This window comes from Ambystoma mexicanum, chromosome 4p, assembly GCF_040938575.1.
Source record: "Ambystoma mexicanum isolate Mex_15411 chromosome 4p, UKY_AmexF1_1, whole genome shotgun sequence".
Classification (NCBI taxonomy): domain Eukaryota; kingdom Metazoa; phylum Chordata; class Amphibia; order Caudata; family Ambystomatidae; genus Ambystoma; species Ambystoma mexicanum.
The window spans coordinates 578,747,862-578,773,940 of record NC_090927.1 but is presented as its reverse complement, the minus strand read 5'-3'; the positions used below and the strand labels follow the sequence as shown (position 1 = coordinate 578,773,940).

The following is a 26,079-nucleotide window of genomic DNA, read 5'->3' as shown; positions in this document are numbered from 1 at the left end:
TATCATAGATGTGTTGTTCGCTTGTGCTTATTTTTCAATACTTTTGGGAAGCACGGGAAGATGATTTGCATTTAAATTGGTGCAAACCGCGTCACCCAGCTGTCATCATATTTTACAATGGTGTCCACAATATATGCCAGAATATCCTTGTAAAGCAATTTTCAATGCTTCCTGTGCCCGAATGTTTGCAGTATTCCCACTCCAAAAACACGTTCATTATGATGCCCACAATATATTCCAGCACCTTGACTGTAAAGAAGATGTTCATGGTGGATCCAACCAAACACGTTCGTGCCTCCAGCGGGACCTATCTACCCAGCCAAATAAACACACACCCATGCAGAGTTGCACTCGAACACAAACATGCACTCAGTCACTCAACACAAACTCACCCACAGGAGGGCACACTCATTGGGAAAAAACCTGTGTCTTTCCATACTTTCTCTGCGGCCTGCGGCTCTAGCAGCATCCGGAAGGCAATGTCAGTGGTGATGGAGAAACACGTGTTGGGCCGGATGTCAGGAACCTGGTTGCCAATCAATCTGCCACTGCAGGTGAGTATGGTGCCTGCATAGCACACCCCTCATCCTAAGCAGTATGTCTTTTTTTCACCATGCTTTCACTGCCATTAGTGGGCAATGAGGTTTACCCTAGCATGGTGGAGGAGCGCAAGGGGGTTGGCATTCCCCTGCCACTCATGGCTCCTCCATTGTTCTATACACAGTGCTCAAAGAGATGGGTGCTCCGTACCTGTGGGTACTTTGGGAAGGGGCCCTACGCAAGGGACACCACTGCAGGCTATGCACCATGCCCATTTCCCAATGGACCCACTGGGTTCTGCAGGAAGGAGCATTTTGCTTGAGACATGATGAAATCCATGCCCAGTGGCAGTGCCCCATAGCATAGACTATTCCTTGGGTACTGTGGACATAACACAAAACAAATAAGGTGACTTGGCCTTATTAAAACTGGCGCTTCTCAGTTAGCCCCCAATCCAAGGGGCTGAAAGCTTCAAACAAATCTCAAAACAAATTTTCTTCAGTAGTACATTTTTCTAAACAAATATTGAATCGATGTAAGTATAACAAGAAATGTTTTATTCACATTCCTGTTATGTATTCTCAAAGTAGCGCTTATTTTCAATATTTAAAGTTGAGCGATCATCTCAGTCTGCCTTGAATGTACATTTGCCAATGCATTTCGGAAAAAAACCTTCATCAGGGCTCTACAAGGGCAATATCTTGCTCAATACGGCTATCATTGTTTAGATGTGATGTACAATATATACAAAACAAGCATGGATAACAGATAATATCATGTTCAAAATATAATGCAGCACATACCATTCATTGTTGTAACAATCATTTCATCCCAAAATGGAGAAAAGAGACAAAACAAAAGGTCCATTTTAGTCCAAATGCATTGGAGTCTGTGATATATGCGTATTTAAACCTGGTACTTGGGCTCGTCCTACCTGATTATGTATAATTCTCATATTCGAATGCGTGTAAGAATGCATGAAGCAATGCTGCCCCTGCCAGGAAACAAACACACACACTCAGCTCATATCACTCTCTAAATCTAATACATTTCAGAAGCTTACACAAGAGCGCCAGCTCTCACCTCTTGTCTGTGTTGTCATCCAGCTGCTACTGTGCGGGACGCGTGCTCGTGCAGGCTGGAAGCCTATTTTATGCATCGCCATGGAGACGGTGCGCAGTGCTGTGGTCCAGCCCACTTTCTGGTGTATGCGCCGAGTCTTGCTATTTGAGTGATGCGTGTTATATAAAGTAAAATGGTCCTGTGCGTCTCACATCTGCCATTTTGGTGGCCTCGCTGCGTGTGACCCTGCAAGGAAAGTTTGGGTGGGCTGTTAATGTGAGGGAGAGGCAAGGTGCTGATGCTTGCAGGTCTTAAGTTCCAGAATCCTAAGTGTCACTGGGATTCTAAGTCGGTAGAGGGCGAGAAACCTTAGTGTGTGTTCCTCAGAAAGTGAAAGGTCAAGGTTAATCAGTTGCAATTAGCACTGTCCTAGTTAGATGCTGGTGGGAAGTGGGTGTGGGAATAGAGTGTGAAAGCAATAGAGAAGTAAGTGGTGGTGTTGCTCAGTTGGGGAGACATGGAGATGAGAGTTGGTTAGAGGGGTGGAGTTAGGAAAGTTAAATGAAGAGCCTTTTCGATTCAAGTCCTCTGGTCTGGTTTGGTTGAAGTGTTTAAGTATTGTCTCTATTAACAATAGGCTCTTTCTGTTCCTGTTCAGTATGAAAGGTGAGCGGAGGCCAACGCGAATAAATCTAGTATGCAGGGACCATGCAGTCAGGGCATGGCCTCAGACAAAGATCTGTGTGCACTACCCAAAGAGCACAGCAGTGGACTAGGTTCAGTTGGCTCTATTAACAGATACACTGCACTGGCACTGCCAAAGCTGCTGGTCCTACCCTATAGGTAGTACACGAGGACAAACGCCACTGAGACATGGTGACTGACCTATGCACAATACCTATAAGGTATGGTCATGCCGTACCGTATGGGTACTGTGAGCACTGCCAAAGCTGCTGGTCCTACCCTATAGGTAGTACACGAGGACAAACACCACTGAGACATGGTGACTGACCTATGCACAATACCTATAAGGTATGGTCATGCCGTACCGTATGGGTACTGTAAGCAGGAGGGTCATCGCATAAAGGCAATGGCAGCAGGGTACCATGTGCACAATACCTACAGGCCATGGCCAAAAACCCTACCCTTTGAGTACTGTAGGAAAGGGCACATCCCTTGTCACATGGCTTCAGGCCTTTCCTTGCTGCTGATATGGGGGCATGAGCAATATGCCTGGGCATGGCTGTACGCTATGTATTTGTACCATACTCACTGGGAACGGTACAAGTGCATGATCTGGTGCCTTGGACACTGTGCACAAGACACTCAGGAATTGTCCAGGGCCCCACTCTCTCAGTGCCACAATCCTAATGCTTATCTAATGGTTAGATTAAGGGGCAAATGGGCCTCATGGGCATCCTTTAATGCCGCCATTGAGAGGCATATCGCATACGTTGGTACATGCTTTAAATATGAGGTAATGACTTTGTGAAACCCACACTAGGCCAACCAAACAGCAAAAACCTCAAATTAATCCATACCAATTTCTGCTTTCGTAACTATATCTGCAAAGCCATAAACTCATTAGAATATTTGAGGGCACATGGGCTAATCCTCATAGTGATATAACCTGCTCAGTGGTACAGGCAATAGCTGATTGTAGTGCTGGGATGTGTCATTCTATGTGGCCCTCTAGGTCACAGTTGTGCCGGTGAGAGAGCAAACTGTTTGGAGCCTGTTTGGATGCATGTAATTCCAGTAGCTATGTTGTCCACACCCATAATCTTTGGCTTTGGAGCCACTCAGACGCGTTTCTTGGGGGGGATTTAAGGGGCTATAGTCTTGGGTCTTTTGGTTCTAGCCCTGGATTGAAGCTCAGGGGCTACGACCAAAAGGATAGCTAGCCCCGAGTCCCGAAAGGTACGACATTAGCATGGGCATGGATCTTTTCCAGACCTAGCAACACCCCTGCCCGGCCACTGGCATAATCAACTAGAGGCCCTTGATCATAATCAACTGTAGGCCTCCGACTGCTGTGCCTGAAGTACAATGCGGAAGCGAAAATGCTCAGTGGTATTTATTACAGCCTCAACATATAACATGAATATAAAATAATATTGCAAAGTGTGTTTGAGAAAAGGTTCTGGAAAGAGCTCTAGGATTCCAGTGTTAAAAAAAGGATCACTAGTTGAGTACTTGGCAATAATATGTAACATTGGTTTTGAGAGTTACCTGAACGTTCCCTGCTCAAAGTTCACGAAATCGCTGATAACTAAAATAAGACTAGCCATCTTACTGCTGTTTAGCCTTACAACCCGATGGAAAGGAGCTAATTCTGCCTCAGGCAAATGTAGACATGGTAAAACCTGGGACGAAGATATCCCTCATTCTTATTTTTTTTGCCGGTTGTATGGAAGACCCAGGATTCAGTATTTGAGACAACTGCTTAATTATTAAGCAAAACTGTATTAGCAAAACTAAGGATAGAGTATGCTAGCTCACAAGTGATGTATTTGCACAGAGTGCAAAACTCAATTTACTTAAGAAAGCTTGGCGGATCAGGTTGGACTTTCTTTCCTGTGAGACTGTATAATCTGAATGCTTGACTACTTTTTAAATTGATTATTATTTTCTGATTGGTCCCAGTGAATTGGACTATGATAAAATCACTTTTATTTATTTTTTAAAACTTTTGTTTATTGGCAGAAAGTTAAGACAGGCACAACACAGATTACAAAGCAACAATCGATCAATATCGCATCACAAAAGGCAGCACTGCATGTCTGGACACAACCTCTCAGGAAGGGGATGATTAGTGTCTTGGAGTGGCGCAAACAGAAACACAAATAAGGAGAGTTACAATGTTCATGGCGTGGTGAGCCGTACTAGCGGGGGGGGTAGAACTCCACTCCACTTCGTCTCTACTGTTCAGGTAGCTGCAGAATGCTGACCACACGTTATTGGGGTGTGATGAGAGTGGCAGGGATCCAATGTATTCCTCTTCGCACATTTGTATCCAGGTAAGGGCTTTGAGCCACATCATAAGAGTGGGAGAGTTGTGGAGCTTCCAACTTTGCAATATACATCTTTTAGCAACAATGGCGCTCACATTTAAGCATTTAGACTTTTTCCTTACATTTTCCCCATCCCAGATACCAAACAACAGGGCAAGTGGGTCCATATCCATCGGGGAACCGATTATTTCAGAGAGCGCCTCTGACAAAGCCACCCAGAATGTGTTGATTGCAGGGCAGGACCAGAACATGTGTATGTGATCTGCCTCGGAAGATTTGCATTTGGGGCATGTATGAGTCGGGGTACCTGTGAATTTCGCCACTCTATACGGTGTGTAGTAGAGCCAGTTGAGGAGTTTGAATTGTATGCAGCGGAATCTGGCGCTAAGGGAGACCATGCGCGTGTGTGCGCACATTTTACCCCACAGTTCATCTGTTATTTCCGTTTCAAGCTCCCTAGCCCATGCTTCACGTGGTTTGAGGGACCCATCCACTGCTTTTTCCAGCTGCATTTTGTACAAATTGGATATTATACCCTTGGAGCCCGCAGAGTTTGCTATATATCGGAGTTCGGGTGATTATAAAATCACTTTTAAAATGTTGTAACATGTTGTATTGGTTGTTCCCCATTGCAAAATTACCTTTAAATTAGTGCCATTGTTTTTATGGTGTTTGAATTTTTGAACATCGCGCAACTTTTATGGCTATTACGAAAAATAGGTTTTATGAATGAATGAAATTGAGGTGATATAATCTTCTTTTGATCTAGAAGAGTTACAGCGATGTCGGCAGAGCAAAGTCCATCTCTCATTTGCAGGCTTAGGATCCTTAGAAACTGGAGAAGCAGCACCCTCTGAAGAAGGGGCCTTCAGACCCATATCTTTTGAAACTGAAAAACTGATGAAATTCCGAACTTCATCTGGGTTAGAGAATTCCCTGGGTCGGCCATTTGAAATTGTGATAATCAACATGGCATGATCCAGGAGAAAAGAACTCAAACCCATTTTATGAATCTCTGGCCTTAAATTCAAAAATATCTTCCATGTAGCCAGTGTCCATTCAAGGAAATCTGGAAAGATATATATCGTGTTCCTTTCAAGCTGGACTGGAGCCATACACTTGGCTAGATTCAAAATCTGTCTCACATCCTGAAATCTGAGGGTGCAGACAATCATAAGCCTTGGCAAGCCTTTCATGTTGACTCTCGTACTCTAAAGCAAGAGAAGTTCCATGTGATAATATCCCCGCAAAAATATCGCCATACAAAAATGTCGCCATATTTTTGCGGCGATATTACCCCAAGGAACCTGCGGGGGACACCCCCGCAATCCCCATATATTTTGAAAGGGAGCGGGGGACACCCCCGCAACCCCTCCCACCCATTTACCCCATAAATTATCCCCATCAAAAATATCGCCTATGGCTGTTCCTGATGTGGTGCAGCATTACATACACAGGATCAGATCACTCGGATTTCTCCGGAATACTAAAAAAAGCAAACATTTCCGATTCAATTTCTGTCTTCTAAGTTATTACATGACTCCTCAAGCTCGTTCAGTCTAGAATGTAGATGCTCCAAACACTCCCCAAGGAAGGGATTTTGCTTCCAGCTTCTTCCAGTCTCCCTATTAACTGTTTAATTTCAGTCTGTAACATTTTAAACTTATCCTGCATGGCTTCCGTCTTCTTGTCCGCAATGGAAAGTATAAGATCTTTGGATGCCAGTTCTTGCAGCATGGTGACAGTGTCCTGAATAGTACCCATCTCCAGCAGTACACCAGATTCTAACGCTTGTTTAGAGCAGCCCGGATTCACCCACTGACTCACATGGATTTTTTCCATGTCTTGTTGTTGAGCTAGAGAGTGGATGGAAAGGCAAGAAGAATGTTCCTTTATTGACTTTGTATGGGCATTCTCAGCATTCTGGTTTTCAGACGTAAGCATGGCAAACTATTTAGTGACCCAATGAGAACTGTAATGCAAGTTACACTCGTACATAATGATCAATAGTGCCTTTCCTTGACCTTGATAGAGTGTGAAATTACGTAAACTCTGTTTGTATAAATCCAACCAGACCATCTGTGGCTCTATGAGGCTGCTTGATTACACAATGTTGGTGTTTCCATCGTTTAGCATTGCTGTATAATGCCTTTCTCAATTTGGTATAGTCTACTGTTCTTTTAAAAGGAGTACTTAATTATCCATAAGGCCTTACCTACAAAATGGCTGTTTACATATGGCAAGACTTTTGTGAAATACTAGTGGTGTGCTGTCAAGTAGCACTGATTTGTCCACAAAGCAGGGAATTGCATGGTATTCCAAATGTGGGGGCTTACAGGTCCCACTGTCAAACATCTGGTCAAATCACTAAGTAAGATATTGAACAATCATGGAGTCAAAGGGCAGTACTGATATGATCCCATGGAGTCACAGTGTCATCCCCATCTAATCAGTATTTTAGTTTCTTGGTGAATCTGCTTCGGCACGTGTGAATGCCCCATCACCACAGTCAAGAGTTTTGCCTTTAATATGCTTTTGTCTGCCATACCAAATACCTGCAAGCATTTGGGAAAGGCAGCATAAATGCTCTGATAAGGTACTGGAAATCGTTATTGTACAAAGTCCCTTTCTTCCTCGCCACTGTCCTTAATAGTTGAGGGTGACCCACTGCAAATTATATGTACAATACCTAGGCCGCGCCTTGTATGAAAAAAGTCCACACCCATCTGGGGGTGAAGTGGACAAGATGTCTTTAAAGAGTAAGAGTAGGATTCAGTATAATTAATATTTCTGGTAAGTAATCAGGTAATTACCAGTTTGTCCCCATCATCGTCAGTAATCAACACATAAGGTCATAACAATCAGTCCCAAAATACGAATGTTTGTGACATATATCATAATGAAGTAAAATATGATGCTAATCTGATGTTTTTCTCAGGAAACTCGATGTCAGAATCAGGGTGATATTGTGGCTCAGACAGCTGCACCAAAATAGACGAAATGTAATTTACAATGTGAAAGTAACGTGGATGGAGTGCTACTCTACAGATTTCAGCAATGGATACACCCCAGAATTCCGCCTCAGAGGCCATCATTCCTCTAGTAGATCAACTGTGAACACCAGGAGGAAGACTCTTTAACTTCTTTTCATAAGCCATAGAAAAAGTCAAACAACTCCGACAGAACAGAGTCAGGGTGCAAAGGGTCATATAACACAAACATGGATGGGAAGTGGATACCAGATAAAGTTGATCAACTCTATCTGTATCTAATTGCATCTTTGCGTCAATTGCAAATTCTGGAGTGCTAACCTGACGGAGAGCGGGTAGAACAATGTCCTAATGTAGATGTAGGTCCTTGGACTGAGATGAAGGTAAGCCAAAAAGGTCAAGCCTGTGTAGGAGGAAGCATAAGTGTTCTCTACTTAACGAAGCTCCCAGATATCCCAAATGCCTAGCCTATCGCATGGCAATTTAAGAATAGGAACTTAAATGAGAAAACCTTCAAGAGGGCCTCCAGCAGATGCTCTAGAGGATCAGATGGCATGGGCCATCCTGAGTTTTAAAGGATATCACGAGGTAAAAGGAGAAAAACCTTCAAGCACAGAAAATATCAAAACTCTTAAAATGTTTGATGACAGTTCTTAATTGGAAGAATACTTTTCCAAGTTTTCCTGAAAACCCTGCAAGCAGCAAGTTGCATAATTAAGGAAGAAAAAGCAATTCCTGGCAAGAAAGACTCCTGAAGAAAATATCAGATCCGGAGGTTGTCAAAGGAGAGGACCGATGCTTTAATATTTTAGCTACAAGAAGCTAATCTACCTCAGTGTCTTGGGTTATGTCTTCATGGTAGACAGCCTCTGGAACTGTTGCCGTCCTAGGCAACTTGTATAGATATACATCTTACCTGTAGGCCTGTGTTTTAGATTCCAAGAAATCAAATGTTACTGCTTGAGATTTGACAGAGATCGGAAAGGCTAGAGGAGGGGAGAGAGGCACCAGAAGAAGCCAACCTGGAGCAGTTGTCAGCTGGAGGAGTCGAAAGAACCAATACTTCTTCTTCCAAGATGAGGTCACTAGGATCACAGAGATGTCCTTTTGCCTGCTCTTGAGAAGGGCTATGGGTAACAGGGAAAAGGAGGAAAGGCAAACATTATAACCCTAAGCCACTTGAGAGAGATGGAGTGCATCCCCCTTGGCTGGTGAGCTCTGATTTTGGCACAGTACAAGTGAAGAAGGATGTAGTGGATTGGCCCTCAGGGAAGTCAGGTGATGCCCTGGCAGGCCTCTGCACCATGGGGTTCTTTTTGTGAGGATACTTTGCATGTTTAAAATGTCAGTAGCGCGGACATGCAATGATGATGTGAAAAACCAAACAGGGCCCTTTTTACCTCACAGTGGCTGTGATATGCAGAGGTGTGTTCTTTCCTTGGTTTCATGGGCAGTGCAGGTGTTCCCTCCCATTGTGCAGGTGCTGGGGCTTCAATGAAGTCTATCTCACGAAGTGTGTGCAGACCTGCAAGGAATGGAGTTATCCTGGGATGGGTCTTAACCTGCTAAAGTGGTCAGTCTCTTTTTCAGATGCCCTGGGAGAAAGGGATACTTAGAAGGCACATTAGTAGGGTGACTGGGTAGAGGTCTCTGTGACCTAGAAGAGCAGGGTTACCTTATATATCATCTAGCACTGTCAGGGAAATGGGAATTGTAATATTTGCATGGAGCAAAATCGCTTGGCCTAATGCAGTTACTAGCATTACATAATTGGGTTCTATGTAAAATGCTGGTTTATTTTGTGCCGATGCCTGGCACATGCAAGAGCCAACCCCATGTGAAATACATGAACACATTGATTAGGTATCAAAACCTTTCTAAATGCTGCTATTTCACACGAGAATAAGCAGACTCGAGACAAAAGAAAATGCATATTTATTAAGTAAAATATGTGCAACATGCGATAAGCCCACCTGTCCCTCCCCCATTTGACTTCAGGTATGCTGAAGAGCAAGCAAATTGCGAACGTATTTGTGACATGCAGACAGTCTTTATTCCTTTGGTAAGGGAGACTGATGGTCCCTACTTGTGTGAACAGTGCAGTCCAGTACGATGTGGCATGACCATGATGGATCCCTGTACTGGGGTTCATTCAGATAGCTACCTCGCTGAGTACCTGAGTTCCTGTTCTAGATGAACAGTGCGTGGCAGTAGCAGAAGCATATGCAAATAAACAGAGAAAGTTACACTGAAGACCAAGCAGGTCATTGTAGTCCATTCCATTTGTTACTGATAGAACAAATGATACAGGAATAAGCTTCGATTTGCAGAACTGATAATTATAGGTTACTCCATGATACGGTAGACCTCCCTGATGTGCGATAGGATATTTCCAGTCATTGAAAGAATGGTCATTAGGGTGCATTGGTCTGGATTTGATATGGTAAAAAGCAAGACAGCTGAAACAGGCAGATTCCTGATTTTGGGCACCTGTAGCCATCCTAAGATGCCCTGGTTGGCAACCCTATAGATGCATTAGCTGTAACCATTGTGCCAATGCCATAGGAACCCTTAAGATAAGAAGATCAAATGTGTAGTAACTGCTTATCTTACTCATAGATGCAGCACCTGAAACATGTCACTCTGCTCATGCAATGGCCAAAGTTTGCAGTGTTACAGATGGCCTCAAGAACACACCAACTCTTGAAAGATTTTGAGTTTACCAACAAAAAAATAATAATCGTAAAGAGGCTCGGTAAGGCTATCCCTCTGTATATCGTTTAGTGTGGCCCATACCCTCCCTAGCCCAGGCTTCCCTCAACCCCACGATGGTTTCTAGAGATCGATAATCCCTACTGACTAAAATTCTGCCTGGCTGGTGGTGATGGCCTAAGTGAAAACTCCCTTTCTAACTATCTCCCTCTTGAAATAGTGTAGGCAGTCCCCAACCTAGATCACCAATGCATTGTAACATAAAGATAGGTGCCCTCCAGACACTCATACCCCACTTGGTCCTTACTCTTGATGCCCTTCTACTTCTTGCCTTGGTGTATTGTCCTTCCTCTCCATTCCGTCTACTCTCCTTCCTTTCAACTTCTAACTTTCCTCAGCCCCTCCCTCTCCCACTCTTCCCGTCTGTCCCTTCGATGTCTACTACTACTCTCCTCCACTCTCTGCCACTACCCTCCCTTCACTGCACTACTACTACTCTCCCCTCTCAACAATACTACACTCCCCTCTCCACACTACTACTACTCTCCCCTTTCTACACTACAACTACTACTCTCCCCTCTCCACACTACCACTCCCCTATACCCACGACTGCTGCCACTCCCTGCACTACTACTACTCTCCCCACACTATTACTCTCCACACTTCTACTACACCCCACCTACACCTTCTCCCACAGTCACACTCTCACAGTCATCTTCTTATTTACTTCATCCTCTCCCTCTATTAGTCCCACTCACACGCCTTGCACACACACTAAAACCCAAGTATTACTTACTCCTACCAACTAATAGCTCACGTTGCACACACCTTCAGTAATCCAACTCCATGCTCCTCTACACTTTCCTTCCTGTGCCTGGTCTACTGGTCCTTCTTCACCTCCCTTGACCTCACCTGAATAACCTACACCTTCCTGTTTCCTATGCCCCCTTTATCCTTCCCCTTCCCGCACCATTGGCTCGCTCCCTCAAATAGTTCCCCGGGGACGTATTACAGATGTTTAAATATATAAAAGGGGTCTTAAGCCCCACCCCTTTTCATAAACAGGGCTGCCAGTTCAAGGTAATGACGGGTAATCATAATCATTGTTTTAGTTCATGTGAGGCATGTTGGAAGTGTTTAAAATGCCGGTTTGGCTAGGGGACGACTCCTCGACCTTGTCCAGGTAACGGTATTGCCCTTGCAGGTTTCAGTGAGTGCGCCGCTCTTGCTGGAATTAAGAGAGGTCTGCTCTGCATACTCACCAACAGTTCACTTTCCTGTGTTGGGCCATCTTGCAGAGCGTGTTTGCTCTGCTGGGCTGGTGAACAGGTTGAAACACAGCAGCTCCTGCTTTCTCTTTCCCGGCAGGTTGCTCACCCGTTCTTACATTGCATGGCATGCTGGATATTGAAGTCCTATGGGACAGAAAAGAGGCTGGCCAGCAGGAAATACCCATATTGTTAGAATTATTTTGATCGTTGCATACATTTGATCGTATATCTCCTGTACTTGTTTACCTTCTTGCGGTTTTGCTCATTTTTGAAAATGCACTTTTAAACAATATCTACCCATGTCATATTATGTCCACATGCCCTTATGCTTATCTCCCAATCCAATTAGTTTGAATTCAAGAATATTATACGTAGTGGAACAGTTAATTGAAGTTGTTTGCACAAACTACAATTAGGTTTTCTTTCCTGTTCAACGCAATGTGTGTTCCGCGATCGAGTGAAACTGACTATGCAGAAGGCAACAGACTTCAGACAGGACCGAGGGAGCATTCAAGCTTGTTTTTACTGAAATATAATCTTACTGAGTACCAGCAGGTGGCATGTGAATGTAGGATTGTTGATTCATTTTTATGTTCGCCACGCAGCGTAAATGTTTGACACAGCTCCCCCATGAGTTGCCCTCCTCCTGCTCACCCACGCCCCCTGGGACCGGGCAAGGGGTGGTACCAGTGCTTTAAGTGGGGTAAAAAATTGAGGGGGGGCCCTCTTTTGGGGGCGTGGCTTCCATGTGGGCGTGGCCTAAAAGTGCACAAATCATAGTAAGGTGCGCAAACAAATATATAAATGTATTTGAGCATTTAAATATTTGTTTGCGTACTACTATGGTTTGTGATTTTTCAGGCCTTCTTTTATATAAATAGCAATGTTACATATTTCTATGTTTATACAAGGTGGCTTGTAAGTGCACAAACCATAGTAAGTTACGCACACTTGTGTGCTTACCTTACTATGGTTTGTGTACTTTTCAAGCTGCCTTTTAAAAACAGACATTTGTAACATATGTCTATGTTTATAAAAGACGGCTTGAAACGTAGCCATCTTTTATAAAGCGTTGAGGACGGACAAAACCTAAGGTGGCTTTGTCCGTCGACAAAGCTATATAAAAGATGCCTTGAATTGTGTACGATTCAAGCCGTCTGTTATAAACATAGAAATATGTCTACGTTTATAAAAGATGGCTTAAACGTACACAGTTGAAGGCATCTTTTATAAAGCCTTGCCAAAGCAGAAAGGCGCCTCGGGCTCAGTGATCTCTGCTTAGAGCAGAGGTCACAGAGCCCGAGGTGTCTTTCACCCTCTGCGAACCCGCGGGCTCCGTGATCTAATCTGCAGATTAGATCACGGAGCCCGCGGGTTCGCTGAGGGTCAGTGACCTGGCGAGGGAAAACTAAGGGACTCTAGCTTCCTCTGATGGCCCCTCAGATGAGGGGTCATCAGAGAAAGTTACAGTGACTGACGGAAGTGCCAGCCAGTCACAGCAACGCTGTGCCTGGCTGGCACTTCTGTCAGCTTGCCTGACGTTAAAGTGGCGGGCGCATCTCCCGTCGCGGCTGCGGCCGCGGCGGGATAATGCGTCCTGCCATGGCGTGGTGAGGACGGGGGGCCCCGGCAGGGCCCTGGCTCAGCCCCACTTTTTGGAGACTGCCGGGGCCCGGCCCCGGCAAGCCCCGGCCCACTTAAAGCACTGGGTGTTACCCATCCCAACACCACACGCGAACAGGTAAGCCTTGGGCGATCCTAGGGGAATTGGCCAAAAAGGCGCTGGCACAAAAAACAGCCAAATTGTGCAACAAGTGTTTGACTGATTTTGGCAACATCACATAAGTCACCATCAGGGACATCGAGGAGAGCCATGTCAATGACTTTATGGAGTGGGCTTTCAAACAGAACAAAAAGAAAGCATGGGCTGCATCCCATTTGGCAGCAATATCCTACTACACTAGATTAGCAGGGGCATTCGACCTCACCCACGGCGCTCTAACCAGGTATGCACTCTAAGGATGGTCACAAAAAAGACACCAGACGCCCCCGCAATTTTGCGAAATTAAAAATCCTGCTAGACACCCTCCCCACAGTATGCAACAATGCATACAAGACCTCCCTATTTAGAGCAGCCTTCACGCTCAACTACTTTGGGGCTTTCAGGATTTGCGAGATAGCCTCCAAAAACACAGTATCAGAGGAAGGGCTAGGTGTAGGCGACATCCACCTGGGGAAGGACTCTATGGCAGTAAAACTCAATAGATCCAAAACTGACCAACTAGGAAAAGGGAGGATTATCAACCTTTACTGCATTGAGGAAACAGAGTACTGCCCCATCTGCACCACAAGGGCTTTTCTGAGCAAACGCCCCGGCCGGGAGGGGGGGGGGTGCAACTGTTGACACACAAAAACAGGTCTGCTCTCAGTATATTTCAATTGAGGTTACTACTCAAAAAGACTATAATTGCAATAGGGTGGAACCCCGCTGAGTTTGGATCCCACTCCTTTAGGATAGGAGCAGCCACTTCAGCATGGATGGGGGGGTTGCAAGAAAACGCCATAAATGGGATTGGGAGCTGGAAATCAGGCACTTATAAAAGATATATTATGAAAGCCTTGATCTAATAGTCTTCGCCCTACCCTCTTCCCCCTTTCCCTGTGTGATCACAGGCAACCTCCCTTCAAAAACTTCATGGATCGTGGGCTACTCACTTATCACCAGGGCCAGCAGATGGCTGGAGGAAACCCAGGTCGGCATGCATTTTCAGGACACCCTCACTTACTGGTGGGGCAAGCCAGGCATGCGCTAGGGGGACCACCACTACAAATTGGCTGGCCTACTGGGGGCATGCTCCCCCCCGATTATCTCATCATCCACCTCAGGGGCAATGACTTGCCTCAACTGGGCAGGAAGCTCCGCCTGGCCCAAATCTGCACCTCTCTCAGATCCTTGGCTCACATGTTAAGACTACTAACAGAAGTGATGATGTCAGAAATCATCCCACGCCAGCATGGGCATGGCGCAGAGTGCAATAAAGCCATGGAAATATCCAGGCGCAAATTGAATAAGGCAGTGGCAAATTTCTGCCTATTTTCAGGCCTCAAATTCATAAAACATGGGATCTCGGTGCACAACCAGGCCATGTTCTGCAGTAATGGGATGCACCTGTCTTTGAAGGCATGGACATCTTCACCAGAAATATCGTCTGGACCCTGGCTGCCAGGGGCTGCACCTAAGTTATGTCTCCTATTTTGGGGGGACCTGGGGGCCACCGGTCAGCCCCCCCTCAGGGTGGCAGCGGGGCTCAACCTCAAACGGGCCCTACATGGGAGTAGGGCCCCCTGCTCACCTGATCCCTCTGTCCCCAAAATATATTCTTGTTATTCTCTTTATGATGTTGTTATGGTTGGTTTTCTTTTGCATCATGGCTGGTACTAAAATAAAGCTTGTGGCCAAAGATTTTCCAACTCACATCCTTGTTTCAGTCTCCTCATTCCTGACACTGTCATTACTGTCATTACTGTCATGTCATACTTGTCAGTCATGACACCTGTCGCCTGCATGCCACTCCCCGCACAAAAACACTTCCAGGCATATAAACCTGGGCCCTCCCGGATGGGTGGCTAGAGGGCCTAAACTGGGAGGTGGGGGTTTGTTTTGGGTCCGGTAGGGCCTTTTAGGTGCTGCCCTACTTTGCATGCATGTGTTTGGGCGGGCAGCTGGGTCCCCAGAACAACAAAAACACAAGTGGATCATGAGCAGAGAATAGTCCTGGTAATGCTCTAGAACCCACCTCCATGTACAATCCAATGAAAGCGCACAGGCGGGTCCAAACGCAAGTGGACCATGAGCAGGGTATGTTCCCAGTAAGGTTCTTAGTACCCACCCCCCTTGAAGATAAGACAATAAAAACATTAGGGGGGTTCAAAAAATACAAGTGGATCATTCTAAGTTATTACATGACTCCTCAAGCTCTTTCAGTCTAGAATGTAGATGCTCCAAACACTCCCCAAGGAAGGGATTTTGCTTTCAGCTTCTTCCAGTCTCCCTATTAACTGTTTCATTTCAGTCTGTAACATTTTAAACTCATCCTGCGTGGCTTCCGTCTTCTTGTCCGCAATGGAAAGTATAAGATCTTTGGATGCCAGTTCTTGCAGCATGGTGACAGTGTCCTGAATAGTACCCATCTCCAGCAGTACACCAGATTCTAACGCTTGTTTAGAGCAGCCCGGATTCACCCACTGACTCACATGGTTTTCGCCATGTCTTGTTGTGGAGCTAGAGAGTGGATGGAAAGGCAAGAAGAATGTTCCTTTATTGACTTTGTATGGGCATTCTCAGCATTCTGGTTTTCAGACGTAAGCATGGCAAACTATTTAGTGTCCCAATGAGAACTGTAATGCAAGTTACACTCGTACATAATGATCACTAGTGCCTTTCCTTCGAAGACCTTGATAGAGTGTGAAATTACGTAAACTCTGTTTGTATAAATCCAACCAGACCATCTGTGGCTCTATGAGGCTGCTTGATTACACAATGTTGGTGTTTCCATCGTTTAGCATTGCTGTATAATGCCTTTCTCAATTTGGTATAGTCTACTGTTCTTTTAAAAGGAGTACTTAATTATCCATAAGGCCTTACCTACAAAATGGCTGTTTAGATATGGCAAGACTTTTGTGAAATCCTAGTGGTATGCTGTCAAGTAGCACTGATTTGTCCACAAAGCAGGGAATGGCATGGTATTCCAAATGTGGGGGCTTACAGGTCCCACTGTCAAACATCTGGTCAAATCACTAAGTAAGATATTGAACAATCATGGAGTCAAAGGGCATTACTGATATGATCCCATGAAGTCACAGTGTCATCCCCATCTAATCAGTATTTTAGTTTCTTGGTGAATCTGCTTCGGCACGTGTGAATGCCCCATCACCACAGTCAAGAGTTTTGCCTTTAATATGCTTTTGTCCGCCATACCAAATACCTGCAAGCATTTGGGAAAGGCAGCATAAATGCTCTGATAAGGTACTGGAAATCGTTATTGTACAAAGTCCCTTTCTTCCTCGCCACTGTCCTTAATAGTTGAGGGTGACCCACTGCAAATTATACGTACAATACCTAGGCCGCGCCTTGTATGAAAAAAATCCACACCCATCTGGGGGTGAAGTGGACAAGATGTCTTTAAAGAGTAAGAGTAGAATTCAGTATAATTAATATTTCTGGTAAGTAATCAGGTAATTACCACTTTGTCCCCATCATCGTCAGTAATCAACACATAAGGTCATAACAATCAGTCCCAAAATACGAATGTTTGTGACATATATCATAATGAAGTAAAATATGATGCTAATCTGATGTTTTTCTCAGGAAACTCGATGTCAGAATCAGGGTGATATTGTGGCTCAGACAGCTGCACCAAAATAGACAAAATGTAATTTACAATGTGAAAGTAACGTGCATGGAGTAGTCCAAGTTGCCACTCTACAGATTTCAGCAATGGATACACCCCAGAATTCCGCCTCAGAGGCCATCATTCCTCTAGTAGATCAACTGTGAACACCAGGAGGAAGACTCTTTAACTTCTTTTCATAAGCCATAGAAAAAGTCAAACAACTCCGACAGAACAGAGTCAGGGTGCAAAGGGTCATATGACACAAACAGTGAATCCATAACATGGATGGGCAGTTGATACCAGATAAAGTTGATCAACTCTATCTGTATCTAATTGCATCTATGCGTCAATTGCAAATTCTGGAGTGCTAACCTGACGGAGAGCGGGTAGAACAATGTCCTAATGTAGATGTAGGTCCGTGGACTGAGATGAAGGCAAGCCAAAAAGGTCAAGCCTGTGTAGGAGGAAGCATAAATGTTCTCTACTTAACGAAGCTCCCAGCTATCCCAAATGCCTAGCCTATCGCATGGCAATTTAAGAATAGGAACTTAAATGAGAAAACATTCAAGAGGGCCTCCAGCAGATGCTCTAGAGGAGCAGATGGCATGGGCCATCCTGAGTTTTAAAGGATACCACGAGGTAAAAGGAGAAAAACCTTCAAGCACAGAAAATATCAAAACTCTTAAAATGTTTGATGACAGTTCTTAATTGGAAGAATACTTTTCCAAGTTTTCCTGAAAACCCTGCAAGCAGCAAGTTGCATAATTAAGGAAGAAAAAGCAATTCCTGGCAAGAAAGACTCCTGAAGAAAATATCAGATCCGGAGGTTGTCAAAGGAGAGGACTGATGCTTTAATATTTTAGCTACAAGAAGCTAATCTACCTCAGTGTCTTGGGTTATGTCTTCATGGTAGACAGCCTCTGGAACTGTTGCCGTCCTAGGCAACTTGTATAGATATACATCTTACCTGTAGGCCTGTGTTTTAGATTCCAAGAAATCAAATGTTACTGCTTGAGATTTGACAGAGACCGGAAAGGCTAGAGAAGGGGAGGGAGGCACCAGAAGAAGCCAACCTGGAGCAGTTGTCAGCTGGAGGAGTCGAAAGAACCAATACTTCTTCTTCCAAGATGAGGTCACTAGGATCACAGAGATGTCCTTTTGCCTGCTCTTGAGATGGGCTATGGGTAACAGGGAAAAGGAGGAAAGGCAAACATTATAACCGTAAGCCACTTGAGAGAGAGGGAGTGCATCCCCCTTGGCTGGTGAGCTCTGATCTTGGCACAGTACAAGTGAAGAAGGATGTAGTGGATTGGCCCTCAGAGAAGTCAGGTGATGCCCTGGCAGGCCTCTGCACCATGGGGTTCTTTTTGTGAGGATACTTTGCATGTTTAAAATGTCAGTAGCGCCGGCATGCAATGATGATGTGAAAAACCAAACGGGGCCCTTTTTACCTCACAGTGGCTGGGATATGCAGAGGTGTGTTCTTTCCTTGGTTTCATGGGCAGTCCAGGTGTTCCCTCCCATTGTGCAGGTGCTGGGGCTTGAATGAAGTCTATTTCACGAGGCGTGTGCAGACCTGCAAGGAATGGAGTTATCCTGGGATGGGTCTTAACCTGCTAAAGCGGTCAGTCTCTTTTTCAGATTCCCTGGGAGAAAGGGATACTTAGAAGGCACATTAGTAGGGCAACTGGGTAGAGGTCTCTGTGACCTAGAAGAGCAGGGTTACATTATATATCGTCTAGCACTGTCAGGGAAATGGGAACTGTAATATTTGCATGGAGCAAAATCGCTTGGCCTAATGCAGTTACTAGCATTACATAATTGGGTTCTATCTAAAATGCTGGTTTATTTTGTGCCAATGCCTGGCACATGCAAGAGCCAACCCCATGTGAAATACATGAACACATTGATTAGGTATCAAATCCTTTCTAAATGCTGCTATTTCACACGAGAATAAGGCAGACTCGAGACAAAAAAAGATGCATAAGACTATCTTATTTATTAAGTAAAATATGTGCAACATGCGATAAGCCCACCTGTCCCTCCCCCATTTGACTTCAGGTATGCTGAAGAGCAAGCAAATTGCGAACGTATTTGTGACATGCAGACAGTCTTTATTCCTTTGGTAAGGGAGACTGATGGTCCCTACTTGTGTGAACAGTGCAGTCCAGTACGATGTGGCATGACCATGATGGATCCCTGTACTGGGGTTCATTCAGATAGCTACCTCGCTGAGTACCTGAGTTCCTGTTCTAGATGAACAGTGCGTGGCAGTAGCAGAAGCATATGCAAATAAACAGAGAAAGTTACACTGAAGACCAAGCAGGCCATTGTAGTCCATTCCTTTTGTTACTGATAGAACAAATGATACAGGCATAAGCTTCGATTTGCAGAACTGATAATTATAGGTTACTCCATGATACGGTAGACCTCCCTATTGTGCGATGGGATATTTCCAGGCATTGAAAGAATGGTCATTAGGATGCATTGGTCTGGATTTGATATGGTAAAAAGCAAGACAGCTGAAACAGGCAGATTCCTGATTTTGGGCACCTGTAGCCATCCTAAGATGCCCTGGTTGGCAACCCTATAGATGCATTAGCTGTAACCATTGTGCCAATGCCATAGGAACCCTTAAGATAAGAAGATCAAATGTGTAGTAACTGCTTATCTTACTCATAGATGCAGCACCTGAAACATGTCACTCTGCTCATGCAATGGCCAAAGTTTGCAGTGTTACAGATGGCCTCAAGAACACACCAACTCTTGAAAGATTTTGAGTTTACCAACAAAAAAATAATAATCGTAAAGAGGTTCGGTAAGGCTATCCCTCTGTATATCGTTTAGTGTGGCCCATACCCTCCCTAGCCCAGGCTTCCCTCAACCCCACGATGGTTTCTAGAGATCGATAATCCCTACTGACTAAAATTCTGCCTGGCTGGTGGTGATGGCCTAAGTGAAAACTCCCTTTCTAACTATCTCCCTCTTGAAATAGTATAGGCAGTCCCCAACCTAGATCACCAATGCATTGTAACATAAAGATAGGTGCCCTCCAGACACTCAGGCCCCACTTGGTCCTTACTCTTGATGCCCTTCTACTTCTTACCCTGGTGTATTGTCCTTCCTCTCCATTCCGTCTACTCTCCTTCCTTTCAACTTCTAACTTTCCTCAGCCCCTCCCTCTCCCACTCTTCCCGTCTGTCCCTTCGATGTCTACTACTACTCTCCTCCACTCTCTGCCACTACTCTACCTTCACTGCACTACTACTACTCTCCCCTCTCAACACTACTACACTCCCCTCTCCACACTACCACTCCCCTATACCCACGACTGCTGCCACTCCCTGCACTACGTCTACTCTCCCCACACTACTACTCTCCACACTTCTACTACACTCCACCTACACCTTCTCCCAAAGTCACATCTCCTGTCACTCTCACAGTCATCTTCTTATTTACTTCATCCTCTCCCTCTATTAGTCCCACTCACACGCCTTGCACACACACTAAAACCCAATTATTACTTACTCCTACCAACCAATACCTCACCTTGCACACACCTTCAGTAATCCAACTCCATGCTCCTCTACACTTTCCTTCCTGTGCCTGGTCTACTGGTCATTCTTCACCTCCCTTGACCTCACCTGAATAACCTACACCTTCCTGTTTTCTATGCCCCCTTTATCCTTCCCCTTCACGCACCATTGGCTCTCTCCCTCGAATAGTTCCCCGGGGAGGTATTACAGATGTTTAAATACATAAAAGGGGTCTTAAGCCCCACCCCGTTTCATAAACAGGGCTGCCAGTTCAAGGTAATGACGGGTAATCATAATCATTGTTTTAGTTCATGTGAGGCATGTCGTAAGTGTTTAAAATGCCGGTTTGGCTAGGGGACGACTCCTCGACCTTGTCCAGGTAACGGTATTGCCCTTGCAGGTTTCAGTGAGTGCGCCGTTCTTGCTGGTATTAGGAGAGGTCCGCTCTGGATACTCGCCAACAGTTCACTTTCCTGTGTTGGGCCATCTTGCAGAGCGTGTTTGCTCTGCTGGGCTGGTGAACAGGTTGAAACACAGCAGCTCCTGCTTTCTCTTTCCCGGCAGGTTGCTCACCCGTTCTTACATTGCATGGCATGCTGGATATTGAAGTCCTATGGGACAGAAAAGAGACTGGCCAGCAGGAAATACCCATATTGTTAGAATTATTTTGATTGTTGCATACATTTGATCGTATATCTCCTGTACCTGTTTACTTTCTTGCCGTTTTGCTCATTTTTGAAAATGCACTTTTAAACAATATCTACCCATGTCATATTATGTCCACATGCCCTTATGCTTATCTCCCAATCCAATTAGTTTGAATTCAAGAATATTATACGTAGTGGAACAGTTAATTGAAGTTGTTTGCACAAACTACAATTAGGTTGTCTTTCCTGTTCAACGCATTGTGTGTTCCGCGATCGAGTGAAACTGACTATGCAGAAGGTAACAGACTTCAGACAGGACCGAGGGAGCATTCAAGCTTGTTTTTACTGAAATATAATCTTACTGAGTACCAGCAGGTGGCATGTGAATGTAGGATTGTTGATTAATTTTTATGTTCGCCACGCAGCGTAAATGTTTGACACAGCTCCCCCATGAGATGCCCTCCTCCTGCTCATCCCTACCCCCTGGGCCCGGGTAAGGGGGGTACCCATCCCAGCACCACACATCAACAGGTAAACCTTGGGCGATCCTAGGGGAATTGGCCAAAAAGGCGCTGGCACAAAAAACAGCCAAATTGTACAGCAAGTGTTTGACTGATTTTGGCAACATCACATAAGTCACCATCAGGGACATCGAGGAGAGCCATGTCAATGACTTTATGGAGTGGGCTTTCAAACAGAACAAAAAGAAAGCATGGGCTGCATCCCATTTGGCAGCAATATCCTACTACACTAGATTAGCAGGGGCATTCGACCCCACCCACGGCGCTCTAACCAGGTATGCACTCAAAGGATGGTCACAAAAAAGACACCAGACGCCCCCGCAATTTTGCGAAATTAAAAATCCTGCTAGACACCCTCCCCACAGTATGCAACAATGCATACAAGACCTGCCTATTTAGAGCAGCCTTCACGCTCAACTACTTTGGGGCTTTCAGGATTTGCGAGATAGCCTTCAAAAACACAGTATCAGAGGAAGGGTGTCATGATGCCTGCTCCCGGGGAGCCGGTTCAAGCCCGGCGTCCCCGAAAGCGGACATCCAGTCCCAAGGAAGGACCCAGCAACCCCATATAGGGGCCCTTTGGACAGTGTCCTGGCGCCTATGGCGCCAGGCTCATAAAAGACATCAGTCCTGGCGCCATAGGCGCCAGGCTCATTATGGGAATGCTTGGGTGCACTTACCTGATGCAGACCATGCTGCAGGATCCCGGCCTCCTTGAGGCCTGAAAGGAACTACTTTACCTGTGGGACTAATTTACCATCCGGGCGTGGTCGGGGAAGGATACATAGCTGATTGGAGGAAGGATACATACCTGGAACTTCTTCCAAGGCTATTTAAACCCCACCCGAACAGCCACACGCGCTTCGCATTGTTCTGCATCTAGCAGCTGGACGCTCACCGTGTCTGCTCCTGCATCCTGACTTCTGCCACGCCTGCCAGCATCCTGGATCACCTCCAAAGGAAGAGAAGAAGAGAACAGAAGAAGGAAAAGTCCTTACCTGCCAAATCCGCATCCCAGAGACATCTCGCCGACAATCCTGAAAAGGAAGACTTTAATTTAAAAGCTCATCGCGTCGATCGCTGCAGCGCCGCATTCCACTCACCTTTACAGGGCGCCTCCATGTTCAGCAGCGAGCATCCGGATTCGCAGTCACGCCCCAGCGCCTAGGGAGAAAAAGACCAGAACAAAAGGTGAGAGAGAGAAGGGAATAAGGAAAGCTAAATCTTCATGTTAAGACTTACCTGTTGATTCATTCCCTCTTCATTTCGGGTCCGCGCCGCATCCTGGCATTTCCGGACCCCGGCCCCTAAGGGGAAAAAGAGACATCAGCGTTAATGAGCGAATGAAAAGACATTACCAAAAAACGCTCATTAAAGACTTACCTGATTTCTACAAGGATTTCACCTCTCATCTCGGGTCGGTGCCTGTTCCCCGGCATTCCGTACCCCGGCCCCTATGGGGAAAAAGACACTAGCATTAGTACATTAATGCATGGACACAAGAGGAACCTCTTATCAAAAAACTTACCTGGAAGCCAAGCAAGTTTGGTTCTCACCAATCCGAAAATCCAGTGAAGTAACTGGATACCAACGCGCCCCTGCATCAGAAGCAGGATGAAGAGCTTGTCCTTCCAGACCCTAAGGTGAGACGCTACGAGAAATCACAGAAGGGTTTCAAGGAGGGTGAGAGGGGAAAGTGGGAGGCCGATTGCATTACCCCGCAGACAGCTAATCCCCTATTTTCACCTACAGAAGGACACTTCTGCGAGCCAGACAAGCCAGATTTGGGGGCCCGGTCCAGTCCGTCTTCCGAACCCTGCGCATCACCTTAGAAGAGGTCACAGCAGTGCGAACCAGGCCAGCGCCTCCGTGGGAGTCAGGTGAGCGTAACAAAGGGCTAGGTGTAGGCGACATCCACCTGGGGAAGGACTCTATGGCAGTAAAACTCAATAGATCCAAAACTGACCAACTAGGAAAAGGGAGGATTATCAACCTTTACTGCATTGAGGAAACAAAGTACTGCCCCACCTGCACCACAAGGGCTTTTCTGAGCAAACGCCCTGGCCAGGAGGGGGGGGTGCAAATGTTGACACACAAAAACGGGTCTGCTCTCAGTAGATTTCAATTGAGGTTAGTACTCAAAAAGACTATAATTGCAATAGGGTGGAACCCCGCTGAGTTTGGATTCCACTCCTTTAGGATAGGAGCAGCCACTTCAGCATGGATGGGGGGTTGCAAGAAAACGCCATAAATGGGATTGGGGGCTGGAAATCAGGGACTTATAAAAGATATATTAGGAAAGCCTTGATCTAATAGTCTTCGCCCTACCCCCTTCCCCCTTTCCCTGTGTGATCACAGGCAACCTCCCTTCAAAAACCTCATGGATCGTGGGCTACTCACTTATCACCAGGGCCAGCAGATGGCTGGAGGAAACCCAGGTCGGCATGCATTTTCAGGACACCCTCACTTACTGGTGGGGCAAGCCAGGCATGCGCTGGGGGGACCTCCACTACAAATTGGCTGGCCTACTGGGGGCATGCTCCCCCCCGATTATCTCATCATCCACCTCAGGGGCAATGACTTGCCTCAACTGGGCAGGAAGCTCCGCCTGGCCTAAATCTGCACCTCTCTCAGATCCTTGGCTCACATGTTAAGACTACTAACAGAAGTGATGATGTCAGAAATCATCCCACGCCAGCATGGGCATGGCGCAGAGTGCAATAAAGCCATGGAAATATCCAGGCGCAAATTGAATAAGGCACTGGCCAATTTCTGCCTATTTTCAGGCATCAAATTCATAAAACATGGGATCTCGGTGCACAACCAGGCCATGTTCTGCAGTAATGGGGTCCACCTGTCTATTGAAGGCATGGACATCTTCACCAGAAATATCTTCTGGACCCTGGCTGCCAGGGGCTGCACCTAAGTTATGTCTCCTATTTTGGGGGGATCTGGGGGCCACCGGTCAGCACCCCCTCAGGGTGGCAGCGGGGATCAACCTCGAACGGGCCCTACATGGGAGTAGGGCCCCCCGCTCACCTGATCCCTCTGTCCCCAAAATACATTCTTGTTATTCTCTTTATGATGTTGTTATGGTTGGTTTTCTTTTGCATCATGGCTGGTACTAAAATAAAGCTTGTGGCCAAAGATTTTCCACCTCACATCCTTGTTTCAGTCTCCTCATTCCTGACACTGTCATTACTGTCATTACTGTCATGTCATACTTGTCAGTCATGACACCTGTCGCCTGCATGCCACTCCCCGCACAAAAACACTTCCAGGCATATAAACCTGGGCCCTCCCGGATGGGTGGCTAGAGGGCCTAAACTGGGAGGTGGGGGGTTTGTTTTGGGTCCGGTAGGGCCTTTTAGGTGCTGCCCTACTTTGCATGCATGTGTTTGGGCGGGCAGCTGGGTCCCCAGAACAACAAAAACACAAGTGGATCATGAGCAGAGAATAGTCCTGGTAATGCTCTAGAACCCACCTCCATTTACAATCCAGTGAAAGCGCACAGGCGGGTCCAAACGCAAGTGGACCATGAGCAGGGTAAGTTCCCAGTAAGGTTCTTAGTACCCACCCCCCTTGAAGATAAGACAATAAAAACAGTAGGGGGTTCAAAAAATACAAGTGGATCAGGAGCAGGGTTAAATCATAGTAAGGCTCCAAGAACCCACACCCAGTTGTAAAATCGTACAAATAAAGCTCTTAGGGGGTCTCATAACACAAGTGGATCGGGAGCAGGGTAAAATCCTAGTAAGGCTCTAAGAACCCACCCCTGCTGGAAAATAAGCAAACAAAAGCACATAGGTGGTCTCATAACGCATGTAGAATATTTTTATCCACACCACTGCGCCACACTGCACCCCTTTGCCAATGGGGAAAGGAAATTGCCAAGAATGGAGGCAATAACCCCTGTGCGCACTAAGTCTGCAAAATTGCACAGAGTTCATAACCCACCAAAAGAGCTGCACGCCCTGCCAAATACACCGGCACAGTGGTGTAAAAGCAGGCATCACTGCTGTCATCTATTACTGGAAACAAGCCCACAGAATGGCTAAAATTCGAAAATGCCCCTAAATACAGTTTCCTAATCAAGGGCAACCTTCAAAGTGCTGTTTTGGCACTAAATCCAGTTATGTTCCCCAGTGAATTATTGAAAGGAGAGTGTGCTGTGATCATGGAAAAATCCAGGCAGTCAGAGGAATCCAGGCATCACAGCCTGACAGCTGCCTAAAGAAATTGGCTGTAAAACTTAGCTTATTATTAATTATTATTATTTGCATTACTTTGTCCTAAAAATCCAAATCCACTATTCAAATATGTTGGTGAAGGGCTAATTCTTTTAAAATGGTTAACTCCTTTATACTTTGTACTTATATTTTATATGTGAACT

The 26,079-nt window shown here is 45.7% G+C and overlaps 1 protein-coding gene across 3 annotated transcripts in view; it reads left to right on the top strand.

Moving 5' to 3' along the window:
- Positions 1–26,079, top strand: part of GCM1 (glial cells missing transcription factor 1) — a 540,509-nt gene that overhangs the window by 423,016 nt on the left and 91,414 nt on the right. The gene's annotated exons all lie outside the window — the stretch shown is intronic.